Genomic DNA, 8,979 nt, shown 5'->3' with positions numbered 1-8,979 from the left:
GCAGTACTTTAATCAAAAACCGTTCCGTGAATGTTTTCCCACATGCACACTGGTATTTGTAAATGCCTCGACAATTGATATTTTTTCCTTTATACATGTATAGAAAAGAAAATTGAGGAGTTATGAACTTTAAAAAAACACAAGCACGAGTAACTTTTGAAACCACCCGTAGGACATGCAGGGGACAGGTGGTGATCAGGTCACAATTAAATTAATGGAAGTTTATACATGTAACAGTAAAGACAGTAAACCCCTCCCAAGAAATGCTTGCTTAAAAAACAAATAAAATAGAAGCTTTGCTTTCAATATTCCACTCCAAACAAGAAGAAATGTATGATAAATTTATAATGGTACATTTTTCTGTCATTATATATGGACTATAAGGGACGAAGTAACACCCTGTATAGTGACTTTTGTTTGTCGTGATTTAAACATAATAAAAGTGTTTCTTTCCCCTAAATCTTAAGAGCCTCATTGAACAGGATAAAAACTACCTCAGACCTCAAACAATCTGAAACTTTTCAAGTATGTTCTATATGCTCATGTGAATTTTGTCTTGTTAGCATAGTTTTGTACTTGGACAGATAATCAGAATGATCAGCTATCGTCAGTATGGTCTCGTTTGTTTGAACAACCAATGATCAGGTAATTTTTAATTCAGCTTTACATGTCAGTGATTTAGAATAAGAAAATCCTAGATATTAAACATATGCAAATGGCTAGTTTAATTTTATTATAGTCATAACTGTATGAAGCACCTTTTAAAGACTAAATTACATCTACATGTAACTGCCTTTTGGTCAAAGATTTTTTTTTTGGGGGGGGGGGGGGGGGGGATAGTTGGCACACATGTACACATGAAAAAAAAGAGATGTAAGGTATTGTACTAGACTTTTGGGAAAGTTATATATACTTGATAACAATATTAACACAACACATCTAGATATTCAGGGTCTGTTCCATACATTTAAAAAAAAAAGGGGGGGGGTCACAACACAGGACAAAAGGGGGGGGGTGTTCCAACTATATATCCCCATAATATAATGCCATCCACCATTACTATAGTTGTTTGTTGGGAAGACAAGACACTAGGCACTTTTTGTTACTCAAGGACACACATTAACTTTAAATTTAAAAGAAATTCCAAAGATTTTTTTTAAATTACATACAATGTACAGGAAAACTTATTCTTTAAATCAACATTGTTTTAATGCAATATTATTTGAGCATGTTGAGCCCTTTTCTAGATTTTTTTCTGAAGAGATGTTTATGGTAAATCATGTTAATAGTACAACCATATTTTAAATTAAATAAATGGATGACTACATGAAGAAATTAAAAAAAAAATTCAGCGTTAAGAAACTCACTGTCTTTTCATCATATAAAATAATGTGAAACTGTTGTCAAGAGAGTCTGTCCATTTTATTTTGTATATTACCATACCTTTTTCATTAAATTGCTATATATTAAATTATTTTAATATTTCATATTTTTAATTAAATAAGATTACCATGTGGTCTTTGCTGGAAAGAAATCACTCCATTTGTACTCATATATCATGTATATACTAGTATATGCCAATATTTAAAGTATTTTAAACAGAGATTTACAATATGCATGTACATCTGCCATGATCTGGCATGCAAAATGTTAACAGCAAGTAAAGAATTGACTTTAAATGTGCAATATCTATAATGATTTATATCATGTATATACACAACACATGAGATTTACAACTATTACATAAATTGGATGAGTCGAGCATGATACAAAAATGACTTTCTCATGTACTTAGCTTTCATGCGTAAATCATGCGTTTACAATATATGTGATACACGCATGTATTTATTACATGTGAAAACCACATGTGAAAATCATGCGTTTAACCCATGTATTTATTACATGCGAAAACCGCATGTAAAGATCATGCGTTTAACGCATACTTCAGATACCGCATGATTTTCGCACGATTCACACATGATTTACGCATGTAATAGCCTTTTATGCGTAAATCATGCGTTTGAGAAATCATGCGATACACGCATGTTTAAAACGTGCGAAAACTGTATGTGAAGATCATGCGATTTACGCATACTTCATATTTCGCATGATTCACACATGATCCACGCATGACTTTTGCATGTAATGGCCACCATGCGTATATCATCCGTGGCACTTTTTTTCGAGTTTGTAAACATTTCTAATAACTAGTTTAATATAAAACATGTCAATTTAGGAATATCAACATATAATGATTGATTGATACAAATCAACGGCTGGTCTATGATCAAGTTTCATAACAAATATAAATTTTCAAACTCTATTTCTATGTTCCTGATCGATGGAAAGGACACACGCAAACAAGGAATAAAACGGAATCTAAAGGTATTGTTTATTTATACAATTCAATTATATTATGTTGAATTTTCCGTTTTAAAATATTCAAGAAAAGGTTCTATTGATTACTGACATGCACTCATAAAACAATACACGAAAGACATTGAATTTTTCTTCGCGTGACCAATGTAAGCTCCTATGAGCTGTTCTAAAACATATAAGTAATTATGCGATGATAGCCTTTTGAAGGTAGAATTAGGCAAAACAAATTCATATTAGAAATTTAAAATCATACAACGAAGAAAAATTATGATTTTTATTGTTATAAATATGTCTCATATAAGCTTTTTAAAATCTTTTCTTGGACATAAACACATTTCTAAGACATTTGTAAATTTGAAATGTGTATATGCTATCTGCTTACAGTCACGAGAGAACCGAAACATCAATTGACTTTGTTTTAAATTTTGTTTTATTTTTAATTTGCATGAGAAACAACTCACGGTAACTTAGTTGTGTCCCATCATATATTATATAAAATTATGACAAGAGCTTATGTTACAAAATGTATTGCTGGTAAACTGTTTTCAATTTCATTATCTAACATTTCATAACATAATATCTAATAACATCACATTTTCAAAGGCTTAATGCACTAAGGAAGATATAATTATTGATATATTTCGCACAATATGCTATATCCTTCCCACTTTGTATAGAATACGACACGAGTTGAATCCCTTTGAAAAAATATATATTATTCAAATGGAGATTTAGTAAGTGAACTTTGCTGATGTTTTAGGCAAACAATTTATATATTTGTGTATAAAAAAATGATAATAACGTTTACAAGGTAAACGAAACACATCTGTGTGAAAATTGTTCTTTTATTTGTGTTTGGTTGGATTCGTGTTGTTTTTTCTTTAGTTTTCTATGTTATGTCATATGTACTATTGTTTGTCTGTTTGTCTTTTTTCATTTTAAGCCAAAGCGTTGTTAGTTTGTTTTCGATTTATGAGTTTGACTGTCCCTCTGGTATCTTTCGTCCCTCTTGTATCCCCTTCGTCTCGAAAAACGCTAAAATATCCATATTTATTTGAGTTTTAATTTCCTCTACTCTGAGTATGTATAAAGCATTTTCCACTGTAATTTATGTCAATTATAATCATTCGAATTCAAATTTTAATGCATTTTCATCTTTTCTCCTGTTTACTGTCTCTACTTTTATATTTTTTTGATATACTTTACAGATATGATCATGCTTTCAACAGTGATCTATCTTTTGAGATTTGCAGTCAGTGTTGCATTGATATTAGATGGTAAGTTTTCACGTATACTTAAGATCAAATATAATGTTCTGTATTCCTTGTAAATAAGTTATTATCTAAAAATTTGTTTTATAGGAGACAAGAGATTACTTGCATTTCTCTCTGCAAATAAACAATAATTTTGCATAAGCCACTGTTTGTGAAAAGTTAAAGAAAATACCCCAAAACAAACAGTTTGTAATCGCATTTTTAACTTTGTGGAAAATACAATCTAGAAATAATTAAAACTGTATTTTTCTACTTTAATCAGTGACATGTCAATGTTCATATGATTCTAGTACAGACTGCATGAACCAAGTCATTAAGAAAGGTAAATAGAAATGCTTTTATTATCAATTAGATTGTTTTCTTCTGGTATAAATTCTCCATATAAGTCTATCACTGTTTCATTCTATTTTAATATCAGAACACGGTTTTATTTAAGATTGTGAGATGTAAATGTATCTCACTTTCTCTTCTGTATGACTGTTATATATGTGGTTATACAAAAAAACAAGAGCAAATGAGCAAATAATTAACCAAAAAGACATAGACTCTAAACAGCAAATAGTGGATGATTGGATTGATATGTAGTTCATTTGAAAATATCACAATAGTTTGTGTTGCTTCAGCTTGACCACTGAATTAGAATAATAAAACTTTAGATTGACAGTTAGACGTCAGAACTAGTGATATTTTGATATACTTTTGATTTAAACTTGAGTATACATAAACCCAAGCAGACTATATTTCATTGATTATGCATACTTTGTTTTTATACAAAAGCCTCGATTCAGTTTACATGTTGATATAGAAACAGTTAAATTGCACTAACGTATATCTTGTGTATTTCAGATTGTTTCTGCAGTTGTTTGGAGGCCAAAATAGATGCATATTATACTACAAAACTAAAAGTTCAAGCCAATTATTTATGTACACACTTTCTTAAAGAGTGTAAGGACATATGGACTCTTTCTTTTAGCTACACAGTTGTCAATATTTCAACTTTAAATGAGGAACTGTATACCAGTGAGAGAATACCCGTACCTCATGATCAGGTATTTTTTTAGTATTTGAAACAAAAACCATCAGTTTATTTAATTGGAAATAACCGAGCTGTGTTGTTTGTTTATTTTGTTATCGAAAAATTAACTGGAATAAACCAGGCTCTTGTACATATTAAATTATACAGACTCGAACAGTACATTTCGTTTTGACATTGATATAGCGTGTTTTATACTATTAGTTGTATATAGAGACTATAGTCCTATCATCGCTTATGTCCATTTGCTGTGGTCACAATTTTGAATTCGTTCTTGTTACGTCGTAAATTATTGGACAATGATATTGCTAGAAGAGGATATATTTTTCTTTCAATATTAACAAGCGCAACACGATTGGTTCAACAAATGAAAACAGGATCTTCTTACCCAAAGAACCTGATATCATAACCGGTTTTGGTGGCCATGGATTATTGTTTTACTTTTCTATTTGTGTTTTGTTTACTGTTGTTTGCCTTCTAAATCTTTTTAATATTTTGCCATGACGTTGCTAGCGTATTTCGGACCTTCCATCAGGACAAAAGCTTATAGATTTTTTTCTAGGACAAGTATGGAATGAAGAAAAGTATACTTAGAATAAAAAATAGAAGGAATATTATGCAATTTTTGTATTCCATTGAATAAGTTTTTCATTGTCATCTCAAACTACAGTTCTTTTTTTTCTTTTTTTGCTAGGAAATTGTAACGGAAATTAAGGAGTTACACATAACAGGAAAATATAGAATAAAAGTAAGTATGGCTAACAGTAAATTAAAAGCAAAATCAGGTATGATATGTTTTCCGCGCATACAGGTGTTTCTAAGAAATTTTTCGTTATATACGCTTGAAACCAAAAGCTTGGAAAATAAATCATGTGAACAATACACCCTCAAAGATACCAGCTATATAATTCTATATACCTGACGCGTTTTTCGTCTTTAAGGGTCCATTATTGATGGATTGAATATAAAAAAAGTTAAAAAGACTAATGAAGTAGTTATCAAAAGTACCAGGATTATAATTTAGTACTCCAGAGGCGCGTTTCGTCTACATAAGACTCATCAGTGACGTTCATCAAAATAGTTATAAAGCCAAACAAGTACAATGTTGAAGAGCATTAAGAATCCAAATTTCCAAAAAGTGGTGCCAAATGCGACTAAGGTTACAGCATTGGACATACGAAATTCCGAAAGTTTTGCCAAACACAGCTCCGGTTATCTATCAATTGGGCAGAAATAAACGTATTTAAAAAAAAGGTATTCGACGATTTATAATAGTTCATTTATATAAATGACCATATCGATGAAATTTCAAGTTGTGAATATAAAAGTACTCACATCTGATCTATTGATTACGTTTGAAAACACAAAAAAAAAGCATTAAGAGCATACTTCACAGAAGTCAAAACCACATACAATAAACTTTGAAGTTGTTTAAACGTTTTTATTGTTGATGCTTTATCTACCTTAATAATAAGGAATACTTATAAAAGATGTTTTATTTAAATATTCTGATTAGTTTTTTTGTTTGTTTAACATCTCCTTTTTTACAGATTAAACCATCTTGTACTATTTGTGGCAGTGGTTGCAAAGTCATACATTTATCCAGTAAGAATAGACTCAGTAAAAAATATGAGTGATTAATAGACATTTATGGAAACTAGGACTATACCTAGGATTACACTTACACTACCGAATACAGTTCACGAAAAATAAGTGGTCTTCTCAAAATGAAAGCATAAATCAAATTGTGATACCCATTCAAATTAAATGATGTGTTTAATATCATGCGAAGTATTTTCGAAGACACATACATGCAAAATACTTATGGTCACAACATATGTGAATCGTCAAATAGTCCTCATAACTTTGTGGGTATTTTTCATTCTCTGATGGCGTGGTCAACTTTTACTCTTGTAGTGCATAATATGTCTATTAAATTTTCTCCATATCCCGGTCTGCATCTTTCTGATGTTTGTCTTATGTAAGGCGTCAATTCAGATATTTTGTCGCCCAGCAAAAACAGCTCATAAAGGCAAGGAAACTTATGTCTTAATTTTCTCATCAACATATATTACTGATGCCAAAGAAATCCGTACTCAGCTTATCTTGTCTTCGTTAAATATAACAACTTGACTGTTAATACAGTGACGATGTCTTTGTCTCGCAAAATTCTATTCCTTTTAATCCTTTATCACCCTAACCTTTCCGTCATTAACCCCACTGCATATAGAAGTTGTAAGTTCTGCATACCAATCATTCAAATTAAGGCCAATAAATGAGACGGTTACATGTTTTTTTTAGGAAAAGGGTATACCTGTATGCGTTTCATCTTAAGTAATAGAAACATTAACGGCATATATGTCAGAAATAATATGAAGAGACGGGTACGGAGAAGAAATATGTTTTCCGGGAAAAGCTTATGATCCCGACCGGTTATCTGTCTCACATCTTATACGTAACTTGAAGTAACGTTGCGGGATATTCACATGTAAAAGGAATATTGTTTGCTTAATCACAAATGACCACCTCTCTTATTCCAAATAGTGTACAGCATTGCCTATAAATTCTTTGATTGTAAAAGAGTGGGTTAGTGATGGTCAATCTAGGCCCCCTGGGTAAGAATCAGATGACGAAAAAATGTGTACCATAAAATCTCAGACGCTAATTTGGGGGGAAATATTTGATTGATTTATTTAGGGAATTAACAAAGCCTGACCGGAGGATACCAGTCCTTTGAAACATTTAATTTGATTTCTAAAGAAATGAAAAAAATAATCATCGTTTGACTTGCATTTAATCTAAAAAAAGTTTCACATACATCCGTGTACTTTAAAAGACAACATGATTGAGAATTTTATTTTAAAGAATACCACTACTTTATCTAAAGAAATATAAAAAAATAAATCATTGATTGAAAAACACAGACATCCGTGTACTAGAACAGACTTTTGAGCAGCGGTATACTAACGTTTCCTGTTTGAATTCCTATATGAAACATCTGTGTAGAATTTTGATTAATAGCTAATAAAAAAATAACACAATTAAAATTGCATTTTTATTTCAAATGATATATAAAGTTACTTTTCATTTTTTTACAGGCATCCAAATAACAAAAGGAAAGGGACAAAAGAAATCCACTGCTAAACAGTATTTAACGGACTTTATTTCTTTGCCTGTTTTAGTCACTTTTGTTTGCGTTTTGGTCATCAGCATTTTATTGGTAATAATATTGACTCAAAAAAACGGAAGACACTGGAATCAAATTCCTGTTTCGGAAACACACATATAAATTGTTGGTGTAACCGGTGTTTAGGACACTGTGGACATAAAAATGTGCAATGAAACTGATAATGCGCTCACGATTTTATATGCATTTATACCAATGTAATAATGTCACGCATGCTTTCAAATCAATAACAATGTCATTTGATCTAATGTCGCTTGGGAAAAAATATAAATAAAAGCTAAACTGTAATAAGAAGATCAAATCTAACAGGATGGACTTTATTGAAAGAGATACATATTTAATATTTTTAGTATTTTTAGTAAGATTCACCAATATAATTGTACGGTTTCTGAGTGAAACAAGGATAGGTTTGTGGTGAAATCATCGATCCTGTATAATAGAAAGATATTGAAATGTTAACGATCTTTTAAAAGAATTAACAATTTTAATGTGGTTTGAAGACACTTTTTGATTGTAATGTAAACATGTTATTCGGATTTCCTACTTTCACAAGAACCGTACTAGACTTGTAGGTCCTTATCGAATGTATCAAATTAATTAGGTTTTGAATTTAGTATTTGTTTGCCTCGCACATCATTGAAGTGACGTTAATTGTCGAAATGTGCATCTGTTAACGTAAAACTGATACACAGTATTTTATACTTACACTTTCAAAAATAGAAGATAAGACCTGTAGATCTTCAGATAGCTATTTATGAAAACGCTAACCGAAAGGAAACAACTACTACAACACAACATTGTGGTAGAAAGATTAAGAACATTGCAAGGGAAAACAATCTGGAGTACAGACCATCCAAAAATGCCAAGTCATGAGGAAAAATCTACAAAAATATTAGAAAAGTGCACCACTGTTATACAAAATCTTACGATTGCATAGAGCTATATAAAAGAATAGCGTAAAGCGGGTACTTAAAAGAATACAGGGGTTGAAGTCATAAAACTTTGCTCAGTGCTCGGAGCACAAAATTCATGCTCGAAATATGAAATCCAGCATTTTGATGTGTTGATTTTGGAGTATGAGAACAAAGAACTTACTCGAACTTTGA

General features: G+C 30.9%; 1 long non-coding RNA gene across 1 annotated transcript; it reads left to right on the top strand.

The window, feature by feature from the left end:
- The first annotated feature begins 4,503 nt into the window (after positions 1–4,503).
- LOC134707234 (uncharacterized) lies at positions 4,504–6,313 on the top strand. The gene is made up of 3 exons (XR_010105692.1): positions 4,504–4,702; positions 5,381–5,434; positions 6,237–6,313. It is a non-coding gene; the product is annotated as an uncharacterized LOC134707234 (long non-coding RNA).
- Positions 6,314–8,979: the final 2,666 nt, after the last annotated feature.

The sequence above is a fragment of the Mytilus trossulus genome, chromosome 1, assembly GCF_036588685.1.
Source record: "Mytilus trossulus isolate FHL-02 chromosome 1, PNRI_Mtr1.1.1.hap1, whole genome shotgun sequence".
In the NCBI taxonomy this organism is placed as follows: domain Eukaryota; kingdom Metazoa; phylum Mollusca; class Bivalvia; order Mytilida; family Mytilidae; genus Mytilus; species Mytilus trossulus.
The sequence above is the reverse complement of the archived record's forward strand: the minus strand, read 5'-3'. Positions and strand labels throughout refer to the sequence as shown.